General features: G+C 43.9%; 1 protein-coding gene across 1 annotated transcript in view; it reads right to left on the bottom strand.

Moving 5' to 3' along the window:
- Positions 1–4,617, bottom strand: part of EHMT1 (euchromatic histone lysine methyltransferase 1) — an 86,757-nt gene extending 82,140 nt beyond the window's left edge. The window contains exon 1 of the mRNA XM_048512144.1: positions 4,594–4,617. The gene's annotated coding sequence lies outside the window, so the exon portion shown is untranslated. The remainder of the gene's footprint in view (positions 1–4,593) is intronic.
- Positions 4,618–15,082: the final 10,465 nt, after the last annotated feature.

The following is a 15,082-nucleotide window of genomic DNA, read 5'->3' as shown; positions in this document are numbered from 1 at the left end:
GCCTTTTTTCCCCAATGGAAACCCAAAAGTAGCTTCCACTGTTCTCCTCTCCTCCATTTCATTCTCAGAACAACTGGGGAAGAAGGTTAGACACAGTCACAGGTTCACAGTCACCCACTAAGCTTACATATTGCAGGCTGTACAAACGTGGTTTTCTCAGTTCCCATTTCGACTGACTGAATTTCAAGGCTGTTTCATTAAAACCTGGACTTCATGCCTATACTCTGCATACGACACAGCACTGCGCCCTTTATGACTTTGGAAATCCCAAAGTTAATGACAAAGGAATATATCTAATATTTCTCCTAAACTAATATGATTATACTCTTATTGGAAGTAAAAAAAATCAAAACCACCCAATTCAGACTAAATCTTGATGCATTCTTCCCGCCTAGTCTCCCCTGCGCATTCTAAAATGGGATCTACAAGGGATCTCGTCCTGAAGGACTCCATCTCAATTTAAGTTGCCATAATACTCCTTTACATTTTTCTACAGCAGAGTAATGTAGCTACTCCTCTGGAAGTTTTCACCCTAGAAAAGCTGTTTTGTTTTTTAAAAAGAAGAAGAGTTTGAATGTATACCCTGCTTTTCTCGACTGTAATGAGTCTCAAAGTGGCTTACACGCTCCTTCCCTTCCTCTCCCCGCAAGACACCTGATGCTGAGAGGTCGGAGGGAATGGTGATGAGTTCAAGGTCATCCAACAGACTTCAATGAGCCAGAGTGGAGAAACAAACTTGGTTCACCAGAGTCTGCCGCTCACATAGAGAAGAGGGGAATCAAACCCTTTTCTCCCGATTGGAGTTTGCTACTCTTCTCCATGCTGGCTTTAAAAGCAGTATATTTTTTAAAAGGTACTTTTAAAAGAGTATTTATTTTGAAGCAATAGATATTAAATTTGCCTGCAAAGATTTATACCTTTACCTTTTCCACAATACCCTTTCCGTAAGTCCCAAGGCTCACTTTTACGCCAGCAAATTTAGTCGACCCAGTTCCCAAAGCAAAGAAGCTGGAATTCTACCAATGAGACAGGTACACTTAGTACTCATAACAGTGTAATAGGTACAGTTAAATTAAGCACGTACAGTGGAAAAGCAGGTTCAAGGAGTTGGGGTGACAGGAATGGAGAAGAGGGTTAGTCTCATGCCCTATCGGTCAATTAAAATAGCAGCCAGGGGGAAGCTGTTTGGCCAGCAAAGAGCAGACACGGTTCTGGTGATCTGGCAGATTCCAAAGATTGACACCACATTTAGCATTAACAACAGAAATCCCGAAGTCTGCCCATCACGCGTGGAACTAGAAGAAATCTATGGATATACACAGCAGCAAATACATCACTTTCAACAGCTGCCACACAAGCACAGTCTGTTTCCAACTGGCCTGATTCCTTCTCCACCGGCTGCTGCTTCCAGCACTGCTGCAGCCAGTTAAGTATGGCTACTTCCTTACCAACCATTATGTAGATTCTGTTCCAAAAAGAGTCAGCCTGGCTGCCAAAAGGGCTATCTCCCCTTTATCATTCTTGCAAAAAAGTCTACCCGCCTGTTGAGCATATGCCTGGGACAGGCCACACAGCAACAGAACAGAAGAGGACCAAGCAGCAATTCCTGAAGATCAGGGAGAAAGGAGCATCTCTAAAGCCAGGGAGCAATTTCAGCAGTAACTCATTATCTTTGCTCATGCATGCTGACTTGACTGAATCTCAGTAAAGATTTGCAGATGCACACTGAAGCAATTTGCTTTGAAGGGTGACAAAGGGTTGATCCGCACATAAATCTGTCCAGTTTTGCTTCTTCAAGCACATGCAATCACATGCAGACAGACAACATGTGACTCTGCAGCTCTTTGGTTACTGCATAGATACGCTCAGGGGCAATATCTGTGGTTATAGAAGCTCCAGAACTGCAGCTGTCAAGAAGTATCAGCATGCGGTGGATTTGTACAATACCTTTCCCTGTTCAAAGACTTTCTCGGGGAGAACCGGGAGTGATCACGTGGAGAAGAAGTTCTTGCGGACTCTTGACCGTGAGTTAACAGATCAGCATTTTTAAAAGGCGATGGACATTTAATGTACGCTTCGATTCAACTCTGGAAAATAAATGACCATCTTTCATCTCCCAGAAAGAAGCAAATGCTGGTATCAAGAGCTAGAACATAAACCAATGTTCTTGCGGTCAAGTCAAAAGGTGGTTTTTTTTAAAAAAAAATGAAACTACCCAGAGGACCCGCATGACTCCTGTTACCAACCAGCTGAAAGCACAAAGGAACAGCTACACTCAACACAAGCATAAAGAAAAGCACAAACCAACCTCCTCTTCCAAGTTTACGCCCATGGAGAATCACCAGCTATACTATAAAAGATGGCCCGATTTAATTCACGAGAGGTTTATGTCATGAGCTTCCTAAATAAAGCCTTAGCATCAGCCCCAATTTAAAGGGTCTGCCTATGTTTGCCTCATTGCTGCAGTTCAAGAGCTTAGAAATCTAACAGGCCCATTCTAACTAAACCAGAATCTAAGACTGGGAAATACAATTTGAAATTCAGTAGCCTGGATATTTCCAGGGGCCTGAGTCTTCCTTAGCTATGGCCTCTTGCTGGGACATGTTTGCAGCTACACAGCAGGCCCGGAAGACAAGGCAAACCATAACCAGGCACTTACTGAAGTTTTCCTGGCCTTTCATTTTCAAAACCCTCGTTCCAGATTCTAGATGCTTTCCAAAGAGAATGCACAGTTTGAGCAATGCTTCTCGTGTTGGCTATCCTCAGAACCACACAAAAGACTATTCTGACTGCCTTAAGATTGTCTATCATCCATGCGTATACTGGAAGAATCATTTACAGCCAATTCATCCAAAAGGTCCTTTTGTGCAGACACCAACGTATTTATTTCCCCCTCCAACATTTTCTTTCCACTATCAGACAAGAGCCAAAACCCAACAAGCAGAGTCGCCATGCCTCTTTGTCCTGTGGGGAGAAAGGAAGGGGGAGGGACAAAACCAAACCAAACCCTAGACAAGTTTTTGAAGGATCAAGGAGGCTACAGTTACAGGATTGCTGTCCTGTATCCACTTTCTGACCTCTAGGAAATTGACAAGGATTCAACCTCCCCTTCTTGATCAGCAATCTCAACTGCATCAATGTTTTCAGTCTGAAGGTTATACACAGAAAAAAAAACAAGAGCCATGAAGAACCTTCCTACAGCCTACCCCACAAATGGCACACACACACACACACACACACACACTTTCACAAACCCTCACAAATCTGCAGCATTCTCCAGTGCCCATCCACTTCCTTCCAGCACACCCCAAGCCCACCCAAAGGTGTTCCCAGCAACTCTGTTGCAAGTGTCAGTACCTCCATTTTTTCCCCCTTAAATGCAAAGCAAACTTCCCTCTTGCTCACACTCCACCATGCCCCAATCTGTCGGCTGCTGATTGGCAGAGAAATCTTATACCCAACCCTCCCAAGCAGAGAAATGTCTGCTTTAGCAGCACTCCCAACAAAAGCCAACTGCCAAGCAAGGACGGCTTCAGAATAAAAGTCTCTCACTTGCTCTTCCCCCCCCTCCCTTTCCTGCAGCCGTCTGTCTCCATTCTCCTGTCTACAACAGATTATTAATCTTCAAGCACTGGAGAGTCTTCACAAAGGTTAGGCACCAGAACCAACACAGCACGAGACACACACGATGCACACACGTTTTCAAGAGAAGGGCAATCAATGCATCTTTAAAAAAAAACCAGTGCTTGATGAGGCTCATTTGAAAGGAGGGAAAGAAGATGACAATCGAAAGGCTCAAGACCAAGAGCAAATTCCCTTCCCGCCTCTGCCTCTCGGCCACCCCCTGCTCCTTGGGAAATGGGAAGAACGTTCAAGATCTCCAGAAGCCCAAGGCATGGTTTGAAGGCAGCCAGATCCTGAGCTGGGTTTTTTAAGAACAAGCACTTGAAATAATCAGGACAGGGAAAAACCAGCGCCATCAGGTTCTAATGAGGACACCGAGAGGCAGCGGCAGGACCACGTGCGTTTGGATAGCATGGCACCGCTTCCCTTGGCCTTCTCTCCTCTCCCCTCCCCCCCCCCCACTCCCCCAGGACCGCACAGTTGCATCAGAACCAGGTTGCCTGAATGCTGGCATGAAGAGGCTTAATGGACTAGCCTGGCAGCAATCTGTCTTGGGGGCATTAGCATCTCCTGCACTGAAGAAACAGCGAACCTCCTTTTGCCTGAAATAGATCAACCCATGGAAAGGACATAAATCAAGGGAAGGTTTAGCTTCCAGCTGCGCAGGGCATTGTAGAAATTCTGTACCCAGCTAGAACAGGAATCTGAAGCGCTGATCTGATTCAGGAGAAAAGCAAAGGCAAAAATGGTTCCAAATGGCCTAGAAAACGCCCACCGCTGCAAGTTTCAGAACTCCTGGGCTGCCCAGTCCTTCCACGTGCTTGCAATATCCTCCCACCCGCTCGGTACTTCTCCTGGGTCCGCTGTCTCGCCCAGACTCGACGCCACGCTTCCCAACCCAACCCCCGCCGCAACCGCACGCAAACCCTCCAGTGATCTGCTTCATTGTCAAAGCAATCGTTCGCTTACCGTGTGAAAGACAGCCAAAGCTTGCAATATGTACCGGCCGGTTGGCAAGTCCTTAATGGTATGATGCAACCTCAGCAGCTGAATAGTCAAAACAAAACGGCACCCTCTGTGCCCTGATTGAAAATTTAAAAGATATCACCTTCCTAACATTGGCATGGAAGGGGGAAGAAAGAGGAAAAACGAAGGGGGCCAAAGCATTTCTACCACCGTTACTAACCAAACAATTATTAAAACCAGTTTGCGGGTGGGGGTAGGGGGTGGATAGGCATTTGGAGAGTTGAGCCGTAGCAGAATCCATGCAAAGAGAGCCTGGAATCATCTTGCCAAAGGAGGCTACCATTTTTCCAGGCGATTCTCAAGCTCACGTCATTTTCTCATAGGCCCAGAAGCAACTGATGGTCAAAGCTTATCTGCTCTTGTTCTCAGATTTTTTTGTTCAGAGTTTAGCAAGGAGGATGGCTTATCAAAGAGGCTGTCCTTCTTTCCTGCAAATGGCGCCTGCTCTCTTCTTTCAATCTCCCTTGCCTGTTGCAGCCATACAGTGATCCTCCCAGAAAGGAAGAACAAGATACCCAAACACAGCAACAGCCAAAAGCCCATTAATAGGGCTTTTTTTAAAAAAAGCTATTACAATCCCTAATGCAAAACCCCATACCCAAACCCCTAAGAGAGAAGATCGCCTTCCTAGGTGCAGTACTCCGAACCACCATCTTTTCTTTGGATTACCCTGGGTGGGGAGACAGCCAGAGGGGAAGGGAATCCAGAGTGTACGGCTGCTATCCTAAGCATACTTACCTGAAAGCAAGTCTCAATTAAACGAATGGGACTTACTCATGTGTAAACATGCTTAGGATTAGAATGCCTGCCTGGCCATCTGGCTTCATTGCACAGCACAAGCTGCGCTCTCTTGATGACAGGGGATTGTCCGCTGTGGAAACATCACAACCCTAGAAGACCTACGAGAGTAACAAAAATAACACGTTATGAAGCGCTGAGGTCAAGCAGGTGAGATCATTTTGCTCAAAGAACTTCCAAAGTATCCACAACTTCTGACTGAGCTTTTTTCAGTTTGCCCTTTCATAAATCAGAAAACCTGCTTCACTCCAAATAATCAGAACCATCCCACACAATCCAAGCTTCAAACTAGGACTAAAAGGGCTAAAAAAATCCCAGACAGAAAATGGCCCTCCCCCCAATGTGTTCCTAACAGTTGTGCCCAAAAGGTGTCCTCCCAGCCACAGACAGACCCTCTTTCAAGTCAAAATGAAACACAGCAATTGAATTGAAGGGGAGGAAACCCCGCAAAGGGGGAATTGGAAGCATGAAGACAAGAAACAGATAGAGACAGAAACAGCTCTGAAGGGCCTACCCATTGCCAAGGAACAATAAAGCTTTGCTCTCTTTTTTGAAAAAAAATTAGCTAAAATAACAAAACCAAACACAAGACCACACAGCCAGCAGCCCAGATCCTAGAAGGGCAGCAGGTCCTCTAAAGCTCTCAGGCAAAAGCCTAGCAAGGCCTGGTCCCAGAAGCCTGGTTTCTGCTCTGTCATGGGGATGGAGCCTGGCCTTTTCCTTCCATCCCAAAAATTGCTCTGAATTAGATCATCTCGCACAGATCACCTCCCCCTACAGGCTGCTTCTGAGCATGCTCGGCTCAGCCGTGCACTGCCATTTCATAACTGCATTGTTTACAGACACACGACGACCTGCCATTTTTTGACAGTAAAATAGAAGCTGGCGTTGGCAACGTGATGAGCCTTTCCGTTCATTTCACAACCCTGTTCAGGCCACGAGCTCTTTTCCTTGCAGTCAGGAAGAGAATCCAAGTAATTAGCTGAAAGGGGGGGGAAATTAACATGGGTGGGAATTTTTTGTTGTTGTTTTGTTTTAAAGGAGAATGCATTTTAGGTGCAAAAAGGAACTATACTTCCTTTCTAGACAAATCAGTCCATTAGCAAGAGCAAGCTGCAGGACTTCTCTGGAAAGAAGTAAAGATATCCAGGTGGTGTTTCCTTTTGTGGCTGCAGCTAATAATACCAACCCTCTGATGCCTTCCACTGGGAGGGGACAGAAATTGGGGGCTGGGAAGATGCAATTTCCCTTCAATTAATGGATCTGTTTCATCCCAGGACATACCCTTGCTTCTCCAAATGCAAACTACAACAGTTCTGCAAAGACACAGAGGACACTTCCAAATTGGCAGATGAATCCCATGGAAAGCCCTACCAGGCAGCCAGCAAGCAATCCGCTCTGGACGCCGACTCTCTCTCCTGCCAGATCTAACACTTCATGATGAAACTGACACAGAAATCCACAGATTCTGTCGCCCTTGAGAAAAGAAGATCTGGTAGGCAGCGTTTTAAGGAATCGTTTCCCTGTGAAATAATTTCCTACTTTTTTTTTTTGCAAATTAATGAAGAGATCAAATGAACTGTTTGCAGCAGGAAAAAGTGGCAAAACGCGACAGCTATTTCCAGAAGCATATTTGGCACCGATATCTCTAAAAACACCACATGCACGCACATGCACACAATTGGGCTGGCTTATTACGTGTCATTCATTTACAAATAAATGAAGTTGCATTTACTGAGTCAGACCACTGGCTTGTCTAAAGCAGTTCTGTGTCTGGCAGTGGCTCTCCAGGGTCTCAGGCCGAGAACAGAGTCAAGTCCTGCGGTCTGACGTTCTTAAGTGCAGATGCCACAAATTGAACCTGGCACCACGTATCTATAAACCACCACTGACCTTCAACCTCCCCTTCAGAGGGATTAAGACTGCTGGCCAGCGTTAGGCACGCTGAATCTGCCAGCCCTTCCACGCGGGCAGGTCATCAAGGCAATACAGTTGTCCAAGGCCACCAACTCTGCATCACACAAGCCCCAAACAGCCAGAAGAGCAAGTCGAGGTCACGCCTCAAGCAGAAAGGTGTGAGAAAGAAAGTTTCTGACACCGTAGGTGAAAATCGACGGTCATGGAGGTCAACATCTCCAAGCAACCCACTAAATCAGTGGTCGGTCATCAGCCCACAGAACCTAACTGTTCAGATGGATCATGAAACCCCACCTACAAGGTTGTGAGTTGGTTTTTGTTGCTTTCTCAAAGGACGTTGATGCTAGAGAGCAAGAATGCTATGCCTCCTACATAACTTGGCATGCATGCTGAACAGGCCAGCAAGACAGTCACTCAGAGGTGGAAATTATTCCTTTTTAGCCCAGGCAGGTTGAGAGACTCTGGTTCTTTCCTGCCATGCGATTTAATGTCGTGTCACTTCCTGCTGCATGCTTGCAGCTCACTGGATCCCCAATGTTGCCTGGGGTTAAAGACAGTCTCGGGTCCTTGAAGACTTTTAAATTAAAAGGGGGAGGAGAATTCAATTTCAAGATGTCTGTAATAGCACATCTTTGTAGAATTCAGAATAATCTTTCAAGACTTTCTCCAGATGTGCTTGCAACACATCCCAAATCTGTAGGCTGATCTCTGGAGCCTGCCAATGTACTGGAATTTGCTGCTATGTGATGTGGTGATGTCCAGATGTCTTCATATGGGGAACAGACACATGGATGGATGATAGATACATCCATAGCTATTGGTCATGATAAGTTCAAGGAACTTCCAAAGACAGAATGCCACTGGACACCATTTAATGGGGAAACATGGGAAGGGTGATAGGAGAAAGGATGTCGCCTTTATGTCCTGCTTGCTGGCTACTGTCCTACAGTTGGCTACTGTAGGAAACTGGTTGCAGGACTAGATTAGCCCTTTAGTATGATCCAGTAGGGCTCTTCTTCAATGACGAGAACGTGAAGTTGCATTTAAGAAGTGGCAGTACATAGAAAAACTGCTCTGACTCCCGATATCGACACAAACTTGCAGCCATCCTTCCAAAAATATTCATCTGAAAGCTTCTCATACCAAGAAACAATAGGTGTTATTTTTTAAATCAACACACACGTATATATAAGCAGGACTCTTAATTTTGACATAAGAAAGGGGAAGAACTTTAAATGCTTTGATGGGGTGGAACAGAAGGACTATGCCTCCAACCTTTGTGCTGGAATCCTCATCTTATAAGACCCTAGGAGACTGTACAACATGTTCAAACTGACATAAAAGGCAGTAGATCAGGGGTGTTAAACTCGTGGCCCTCTAGATGTTTATGAACTACAATTCCCACCTGTTCCTTCCAACATGAGCATTGGCTATACTGGGAAGGGCTGATGGGAATTATAGTTCTTGAACATCTGGAGGGCCACGAGTTGGACACTTGTGCAGTAGATAAACGCAAGTTTCTTGTCTTGAGGGCTTAATTTGTACGGAGGGATGGAGAGGTTTTTTTTCCAGTACAGCTACAGAGTTACTAAAAACGCTAATACGTTACAACTCTATAATCAGATATTGGACGCATCACATATGGGGGGATGGTCCCACATGTACCATTTTTGGCACCACGTCCCATATCATCTGAACAAAGAACATAGGAATGAAATGTGGAATGGCCCAGTTATTTTAAAAGAGACTCTTGGGAAACTGGGTGGGTCATAACTTGTTTGCCAGCCCTCTTAACTTCTCTTGAACAAGCTGGTTTGCAGTCTCTAAACTGAAAACTTTGGTTTGTCACAGCCCTAAGAAAACAGTATAGAGATCATATAGGATGGAGCTACCCAATGCATGATAATAAATTTATCGATTGCTTGTACCACATAGGTTTAGACCAGCCATTCTCAACCAGGGTTCCCTGGTACCCTGGGGTGCCGTGAGCATGTCCCAGGGGTTCCGCGGCAACACTACCGCCCCCCCTTCATGTTTGTAGTGTCTCCCTCCGGCGCCAGCAAGGACATGGAGCTGGCCCATGGGGCAGGGCCTGCCACAAGGTCAGCAGCCACCACCACCCCCAGTGCTACCCTTCACCCTGGAAGGGGAAGGTGGGGGGTGTGGCAAGCAGGGGCAATGGGAGGGGAAGGTGAAGAGTGGTGGCAGGGGTACCGTGAGATATGAAGAGTGAGGTCAAGGGTACCCTGACCTCGAAAAGGTTGGGAAACAGCGATTTAGACTGTGATTGTTACAATAGTACAAGAAACAGTGAGGGTCAATCCAAGCCATTATGGCAAGAGGTCTAATCTGCTCCCTCCAAACTGTGCTGAAAGTCCGCAAACTCAAGAGACTCACTATGCCCTCCTAAAAATAAGAGTATCTTGGTTAATACATGCCAGCATACAAAACCAGCCTTTGAATCTCTCAAATATATTCTTAGCTAAACAGAACTATTTTTCATATGATGGTGGCAAATACAAGAACAGGAGAATGAGACTGACCGTTGAGGCTAAAGTTAACACAGTGGTTGAGCTTTCTTGAAAACCAAGGAATGGAAATATAGTACATCATATGCCAGGGGTGTCCAACTCTGGAGCTTCAGATGTTCATGGACTACAATTCCCACCAGCCCCTGTTGGCATGGTCAATTGGCCATGGGATGGGAATTGTAGTCCATGAACATCTGAAGTGCCAGAGTTGGACACCCTGTCATATGCTAATCACAGCCTTTCTAAAGTTTAGAGGCTCGATAAAATTTGAGATATACTTTTAATGGAAAAAATTGATTCAGAGATTAGTAATTTAGCAGTGCTACCCAAAGCAGAGTTACATTCTGAGCCCACTAACTTCAATCAATTTCTAAGGCTGTATGCATAGGAGGGCCCTGTTATGCAGGTGCAAACCAGAACTGTTCACAGGACTTTGGCTCTTCTTTGAAGATGACATAGGTAAACCAAATGCATGGATTACCTTTCCACACAAACGTTTTACCTTGTACCCAGCCCGCTAATAGAACTGTTTTTCCATGGAACGCCATACTTTTATCCCTCTGTTTGATGCCAGAAATGTTTCCAAGCAACTTTTACTTCGTTGCTTTTAAAATCCCTTTTTCCCTGATGTTTTCCCCTAAAACATTTTCAAGCTGCTTTCTGGTAGCAGCGCAGACATATCCATTCGACTTTTCCTGCCTCCTTTCCTATCTTACCAAAAAGCCCAGCCCTTATCCACGCTCTATCCCCTTCGGCATTTACTGTTTTTTTCTTTTAACGTTTTTTTAAAAGATATGATTGACGGTTCGTACTATCAAATCACCGATATGTCGCATGCGGGGAAAAAATTACAGGGCATGTAGCAACGTCACAAACAACCTCACTGCCTCATAACAAACAAATTGTGCGGACAAGCAGAAACATTGTAACTTATCAGGAGAGAGCAATTGGGAGAACGTTTGGAGAGGAGGAATGCGGACAAACATTGTAGAAAACAATGGGATCAAGACCACCTAAAAAACAACTAGTATGGAAAAGGCCACAGCATCGGAGTTTACTGAGGTTTATTCATAACACTTTAACATTTTACTAGCAAGACTGTTATAAACTTATTGTGATTACTTCTCTTTCCATTTTCTTCTACGTCAAGCTTTTATTATTGTAATGAGATCCATCTTTTTCATAAGCTGTTACTCAGAAGTTAATTGTTACTTTTTCTTTTATCATTCATTACTATACTGATTGCTAATACGTCTTCTGTCAGGTCAATGTTTGCACCAATTTTGTTATTTTAATAACAATGATAAATACAGCATAGAAGAAGAGAAAGAACTAAAACAAGAAAGCGGTTACCTTTCTAGCATTTCAGTGAGAAGGAGCAAAGCATTTTCAGCAAGGTAACTAACTATTTGCAGGATACTCTTCCTTCAGACTTCCTGGGATTCTTTGTGAGGTGATAAAATCCATGATGCAAGGCAGATTAGTCGTTATATCACCAAAACCAAAGATAAGTGTAGACAGTACTCGGTACTCCAAATCTAAGAATAAACAATCCCTATCAAACCAAATCAGGAAAGATGGAAGTAATTATATGTGTTTTATACTGGAAGGGCGGGGGAGATGGCCAACTGTTGGAGCATGGGATGAATCTGGTCATTTCACCTGGCCCATGGTAGCCCCACTTGCCTACCGTTTCATCTGTGTAGAAAAATTATTTTCAAGTTTTAGGACATTCTCTATAGAGCAGACTAGGAATAGAAGTTCAAGATGGATGCCCAAGCCTTCCACAGAAAGTAGCAAGTTTTAGTTCCTGCCTCCCTGAGAAAGGGTTGGGAAATCACCCATCCAAGATGCCCCCAGTCGCCTCCAGGAGAAAGAAAATTTCTGTGTTGGGGTTTTTTCCCGGTTCTCTAAAACTTCCACTTTGCTTCTTCATCAGAACTCTTAAAATTAAAAAAAAATACATACTGCTTCATTAACTCTAAAAGACTGGATATGTGGCTGAATAAAATTTGGCATTTACAGAATTAGATAAGCTAACTAAAATGTTGAAAGAACAAACATCAGAAAAAATTGAGAAAATGTGGTCTCCTTGGTTGTGGAAGGACAATATGACTCACATTTGTTCTCAGCTGAGTTTAAGTTGATTCTAGAGGATATTGTATTAGTTCAGTTTACTTTCAGTTTCTTTTTGTTTCTGATTTTGTATACAAATTTATTATTGCAATGATATATATTCAAGAGATGGACTATAAGATAGTTATTTCTCAGATGGATATGGAGATGTAGGTCGGAATTGATATTCTGACTGTATTTTTTCCCCTCACTTTCTTGTTGCACACTATTATATGTATTTTACTGAGATTTAATAAAGTTTATTTTTAAAAATAAAAGAATGGATATGTTATAATCACAAAAATATCTAACTTTTTCACTCCTACATAATGATAAATTCATAAACTACAGTTAATGCAACAAATTCTGAATAATAAGACACAAATAACAAATCTCAATTTGTTTCTTGCCTCCTCTTTACTTCTCAGGAGGATTAACATCTTGCCTTTTCTCCAGCTAAATAGTCATATCAGGCAGCGATATTCAACAAACTGTGGTTTGTGAACAGAAACACCATAACAAACCACAGTGATTTTTTCATCTTCAAATTACTGCTGACTAATGGCAACTCCACTGGATTTTCAGTGCAAATGGAAGTTCAATGCAAAAGACATTCAATGACATTTGTCATTTCCAGCCTCCCCACCACTCCCCTGGTACTTCTTGGAGACCTCCCATCCAAATACTTGCTAAGGCTGCGAGCACGTTAACTGGCCCTAGGTAAACCAGCAAGTTTCCATGACAAAGTCCAATACTTCAACCACTAGGTCACGCTAGCTCTCATACAGTACATACAACCTGTGATTTAAAAAAAATATGAGTCTGAAATCCTGGTTTGGTGCCAACCAACAAACCCCATTATCAAGCATTCAGACAGCACAACTATATCCTTTCCAGGATAAAGATGACAGATTTGTGAATTCATCTGCCATTTCCTGAAGCGTCTTTGTTCTAGAATGCTCCACTTGGGTCCTAGTGCTTATCTAGTTCTGTCCCAAACAGAACATTCTAGAACAAAGACGCTTCAGGAAAAGGCAGATGAATTCACAAATCTTCATCCTGAAAAGGATATCGCTGGGGTTTGAGCAAACGGCAGTTCATTGTGTTGTCAGAATATGGCCCATGTTTTTGGACAAGAGGCCTAGAGCTAGATTTCAGCCTCCATTAACAAAAACATGTGTAACTGTCTAACCCAGGGGTAGGGAACCTGCGGCTCTCCAGATGTTCAGGAACTACAATTCCCATCAGCCTCTATCAGCATGACCAATTGGCCATGCTGGTAGGGGCTGATGGGAATTGTAGTTCCTGAACATCTGGAGAGCCGCAGGTTCCCTACCCCTGGTCTAACCCATAGGTGTCAAACTCGCGGCCCTCCAGATGTTATGGACTACAGTTCCCACCATCCCCTGCCAGCATGATGCTGGCAGGGGATGATGGGAATTGTAGTCCATAACATCTGGAGGGCCGTGAGTTTGACGCCTGTGGTCTAACCCAAGCCTCATGCCTTGAATAGCATGAATTGCCCCAGCTTCTAACGAAGTTAAATTCAAAACAAACTGACTTGTGATAAACAGATACACAGGTCAACCTTGCATTCTATCCAATATATAGCAGTAGGATTTCTTCACATAGTCCATGGTTTTTGAGAGCTCTTTTATTTAGGTAAAAATTAACTATTTCCACAGGCTCCTTTCCTCATCTTGGTTACCCAGAACCTTTTCTCCATTATGCAATATAGAAAAATAGGAGGCTCCGAAGGCAAATAGGAAATGACACATTAAGAAAATACAGTTCAACCCTCTTCCCCTCGTCCCCCCCTCCCCCAACACACATCAAAATAAAAGCAGGTAACCTTGAAATTGCTGGCATTTGCAGAATTTCAGCTTTCTAAAACTGGCACCTTTGCTTTGCTGAAGCCTTAGAGCTGTGAATAACACTCTACTGAACTAAATTGTCTCAGGGGGGAAAAAACCCACAAGAAAGTCAAGGAGGCTAGAGACAACAGCTGACTATGTTAATCCTTACTCCAAAATGAGTCCCAGAAACCATTAAATGCTCTGCATCAATATTCAAGATGCATCTTTCTGTAGGGTGATTTTCTCAGTAAAAATACATCAGCCCAACCATACTGATCTTTAGCTGTCTTGCCAAGAGTTCTTCTTTTACTACCTGAAAGCATGCCCACAATCCTAGTAAGGAAGGAATCTGCAACTTATGACACAAAGGAAGGTGGGAGTTAGGAGCTACTGTACCTGCAAAGCCGACAACTGCCTTCTTGAGGCTCAAGGAGTTCCAGGTCCCAGATAGTCATGAGCAAGTAATACAGTTTCTGCTCATGTGATAAAAAAGCTCCCTCTACAGAGTGAGCATGCTCAGTGGAGACCATTTCAGTGTGCAAGCAGCAGCCATTTCAGAGAGAACCTGCAAGCTTCAGGGTTTCCCTGTCACTGGAGAGCCTGTTATTTCAAGCAACACAAGCGCCAACACTGCCTCTCTCTAGTTACAATATGTGGTTAATCAAGATAATCTGTCCACATTCTGACATGATGCCAAGCCTCAAACAGATCACTTGCCTGAAAGGAAAGCAAAAGCATTTGGAACCAGGCTTTCTGACGGGGGGCCTCCAAGGCCTTGCAGAGACAAAATGGTGCATCTTAGAATTACAGATTCCAAGAGCGTGACAAAAGGGCAGAAGTTTATAAAATCCATCTCAAAACGAGTGATTTAGATATGCCTCACTGAACTGGAAAACTGCATTTTGTCCGTTTTGACAGGGTTTTTCTTTTTTGTTGCTTTTTTTCCAATCGCAAGGCTTGGAAAACACGCACGCACAATGACAATATTTTGGGCCACAGGTATGTGGGACACACCTGTGGAGCTAAATCAGAAGCCCTGGACGACAGGATGCCGACGAAGCCTTCGCCCCCAGATCCAACTGACATGACTGGAAGAAAAAAATTTCAAAATAAAGGATCTCTCGGTTCCTAAATTACCGGCACTTTGCCTCCATTTCCATTCACCAGTATCCCGTAAAAAAAACTGTCAAGGTTAAAGAAAGCATAGCAGTCATG

The sequence above is a fragment of the Sphaerodactylus townsendi genome, linkage group LG12 (assembly GCF_021028975.2).
Source record: "Sphaerodactylus townsendi isolate TG3544 linkage group LG12, MPM_Stown_v2.3, whole genome shotgun sequence".
Classification (NCBI taxonomy): Eukaryota; Metazoa; Chordata; class Lepidosauria; order Squamata; family Sphaerodactylidae; genus Sphaerodactylus; species Sphaerodactylus townsendi.
This window is presented reverse-complemented; position numbering and strand designations above follow the sequence as displayed.